The following is a 4,394-nucleotide window of genomic DNA, read 5'->3' on the forward strand; positions in this document are numbered from 1 at the left end:
TTTTTTTTATTTTTTTTTTGTGGTAATATTTCACATTATTTAAATATAAATGTATTTTAATATTTTAAAAATGTTTACTCTATTCAATATTTTATTGTATTTTCAGCCTTGATGAGCATGAGTATTCTTTTAAAAACATTAAATCATCTTATCATCCTCAAACTTTTAAACAGTAGTATATCTCAGTTACTTAAATTCAGTGCTTTAAGTGTGAAAAGTTCTTAAATCATGCATTTGAGTTATTACAGTATTTAAAATTTCAGTAGTATTGTGAAGCATTTAATGACTATTTTAATTGCATTAATTTATTTAATTCTGATTAACCTAAAGCGAATTGCTTTTGTTTTTGTTTTTATTGTAATGCAATTCCTCGCTACAACTAATGCAGCTTTGTATGGATGCAGCATTGTTCCCTGGAACACTGCCTGGAGAAAAACACACCGCAGGTCAGTTATGTTGTTTACGAACCACGGCCAGGCGAGCATATGACCACTCCAGGCACGCGGCTTTTGGAACCAGTGCTGCTGGACCTGGTCAGCTGTGAGGCAGGATATGAATTTTAAAAGTCGCCCAAGAGTCATTTGAAGGACTGTTATATTCGCCTTCACTGTTTTGGCATATTCCTCCAGGAAGCCTAGTCGAGACAAAAAAAAAAAGAAACATATGCATTTTTCATGTATACAGTTGTTTTAAGGCATTTCTCTCAGCAGCTTCCCAGGATTCTGGTCTTTTTTTTTGTTTTTTTTTTGAGTAGTCTAAGTTGACTGTACAATTCCTTACTGTTTCCACTTTTCCTACAGTGAATGTGAACTATTTCCAGCATGCAGCAACATCCTCATCAGCAAGTTTTCAACATCGCCCCACTTCATTATAAATATAATTACAGGCAAAATAAGTAGACTAATTAATAATTAAAATAATGTAAATATCAAAACAATCACTTTATTCCACTAAAATACAGCAGAGCATTGCACTCCATTTTAAGTTCAGATGTTGTCCTTGTAGTGTTACATTATCACCATTACCGTTATAAACATCATATTTTATCAGTTGGATCATGACCAAAAGCCTTCAGGTCAGATTCACAGACTCATTTGGTAAAATACTGGTTATGTTATGTTCCAAAAGTTCACCTAAAAATGAAAATTTGCTGAAAATGTACTCACCCCCAGGCTGTGCAGCTTTTCACAAGACATGTAATTGATGGATTGGAGTGGTATGGATTACTTTTGGATTATTGTGATGTTTTTAACAGCTGTTTGAACTCTCATTCTGACGGCATCCATTCACTGCAGAGGATCCACTGGTGAGCAACCGATGCCATATTTCTCCATATCCGTTCAGATGATAATACAAACTCATCTACATCACTGAATTTTCAGTTCATTTTCATTTTTTTTGGTGAATTATTCATTTAAATCTGCAAGGGTGGCATGAATGTTACACTGTTAAATTGCATTTATTTATTCCTGTTTATTATTTTATATTACTATTATTCAGTTTATACTTGACTGTGTCATCATTCTCTGTACTGATATCTTGCACAAGTTTGAAAGCCACTAAGCAAGTCCAAGTTGGTGATCTCTAAATCCTGTTCTTCTTTCTCTCCAAGATCTCCATGAAGTGACAGGAACAGCACAGTAGTCTCATCTCCTTCCGAAACATATGCAATAGTTCCAGTGGCTGACTGACTTGAAGGTGAGGTTCTCCACCAACATTCTGGTAAAATTCCTACTATAAAGAAAAGGTACCCCCCTCCCCATAATGCCTAAATATTGTGAGTGGAAATAGAATGAAGAACAAACCACTTAGCCGTGAAGCATAAGCAGAGGGAAGTCGTGGCCTAATGGTTAGAGAGTCGGACTCGTAACCCAAAGGTTGCGAGTTTGAGTCTCCGGTCCGGCAGGAATTGTAGGTGGGGGGAGTGAATAACCAGCGCTCTCTTCCACCTTCAATACCACGACTGAGGTGCCCTTGAGCAAGGCACCGAACCCCCAACTGCTCCCCGGGCGCCGCAGCATAAATGGCTGCCCACTGCTCCGGGTGTGTGTTCACAGTGTGTGTGTGTGTTCACTGCTGTGTGTGCACTTAGGATGGGTTAAATGCAGAGCACTAATTCCTAGTATGGGTAACCATACTTGGCCACATGTCACTTCACTTCACTTCACTTCACTTCACTTTTTTAAAATATGAACAGTTTTATATTAAAGAAAAAATGTTATGCTTTACCAACTTCCCTTAAAAAAACGAAACAAAAGCGTGTGCACATTAGGATGCACGTCCCTGCACATACTCAAATTGGCTCTGCACAATGTAATAATCCCATGTTTGCTACAGGCTGTTCTGGCTGTTTAATTCACAAGAAATCCAAGAGCAGCATGGAGTAAAGACAGCATTAGTGCAATTTAACCACTGGCTGCACAGCCTTATTCAGTGCTGCTATTATACTACATTTACATTTGGTAAATTTGTTTACAACTTAGTGTAAAATGTGATTAAAGCAATTAACTTACAATTCACTGCTGAGTTCATGCTGCAACAAGTATGTGGAATTCAGTAAATATGGACTCAACTGGTCTGTGAAGGATTTGGGATTTTTTTGTGTTGTTGTGATGCCATCGATCAATCAATCTGTGCTTTGTCATGTAATTTTTCTGTGGCTCTGTGGTATTAGTCACAAGGCTTTTTTTAATTTATTTATTTTATAATAACCTTGACCACTTGACCCATAGAATGTACCTGAATCATTCATGTGACAGTTCTGAGACAGAAGAACTCTGCTGCTCCTAGTGGTCAACATCAGATCTGCTTATTTATATTTAGTAAGTACAAAGTAATGCATCTATACTGTATAAATATATGTATACTTTAGTTCTTCTCTAAAGAAGTATTAGAAGAAGAAAATAAATAATATAAAATAACTTTTGTATTTTAATATATTTTAAAATGTAATTGATTCCTCTGATAGCAAAGCTGAATTGTCAGCATTATTACTCCAGTCTTTAGTGTCACACGACCCTTCAGAAATCATACTTATATGCTGATTTGCTGCTCAAGAAACATTTCTTATTATTATTATCAAGTTCTTCCTGAATATATATATTTTTTTAAATAAATAAATAACTTCAGACTAATCTGTTATGCCACCTTGCCAATCTTTTTTGTCATTCCTTACATGAATGTTTTCGATTCTTCTTCGAGAACCAGCTATGGTAGTTTTAAGAGCTTTTGACTTCCTATGTCAAAATCAATGCTGTGGAGCAAAACACATACAAATGAAATAGCACAATTAGTACACATAGTAACATTTTTAAGTACAAGTATAGGACTTTTGATTTTAGGGCCTAGACCCCTAGTAGAATAAAAAGACTGTATTGCTTCCCAACCACACTGAATGGATGCATTAAGCGACAGGTGTCACTCAGACACAGAGGCATTCATTCATAGCAGCAAAAACACTGCGATATGAATGAAATAGCTCATCGTATCAGTAAAAAATGGAACAGATAAAAGATGATCAACTAAAAGCCACTAACTAAAACACTGTACTGCTGAATAGAAATGCAGCAGACCTCAGAGACCGAAGTGGTCTTATATAAAATAAGGGAACATTTATATCATGTATCCACACGCACTCTATGCTCTCTGTAGGTGTCTTGTATAGCACTGGAAAAGTCATTATTTAAAAACATCAGCAATGTCAACAGATCTGAGTGAAATCCACTGCAGTGTTTATTTTTATCGTTTAGAAGTCTATTCTGAGAAAGACAGTTATCTATAGCTGACCATGTTAATGACAGGGGAAAGTAAACATTAACATTAGGTTTGCCATGGGGTTAAAGTTTAATTCATTCAGTTATAATAAAATTAATAGGCAGTCAGCACTGTCATTAGTTCGTTTATTTGAGGATTTTATCACTTTAATTAATGCATATGACAGAGATAATTTGAAAAAGCAGAGGGCGATGAATAAATGGATATATTTTCCAGGTTTAATGCTGTGAAGATGATTATACTTGATATAGTGCTAAAAAAGACTAACAGTAAAATTTGCATCTTGCCCTTAAAGGTGAAGGGGTTTTTTTTATTAAAAAAATTTTGAATAGAGTAACTTTAAAGTAATGTAGTTTAATATCACAGCTTAATATGCATAGACAACGATTAATTTCCCTGAAATGTAAAACTAGTTATGTGGCCCTCTGTCTCGACCAGCCTAGCATAGCAACATTAACTCAACCAATGGTGTGAGTTTGGAGGTGGGACTACTGTATGTTGTTTAGCCAATGGTAAAACAGAGGGAGCGTTTGAGAAACCTGTTTAAAAATAGTCATTATATTTGCACAGAAATTACCAACAAAACACACACACACACACACAACACATATACACACATA

This window comes from Sinocyclocheilus anshuiensis, unplaced genomic scaffold (genome assembly GCF_001515605.1).
Source record: "Sinocyclocheilus anshuiensis isolate Anshui unplaced genomic scaffold, SAMN03320099.WGS_v1.1 scaffold165, whole genome shotgun sequence".
Classification (NCBI taxonomy): domain Eukaryota; kingdom Metazoa; phylum Chordata; class Actinopteri; order Cypriniformes; family Cyprinidae; genus Sinocyclocheilus; species Sinocyclocheilus anshuiensis.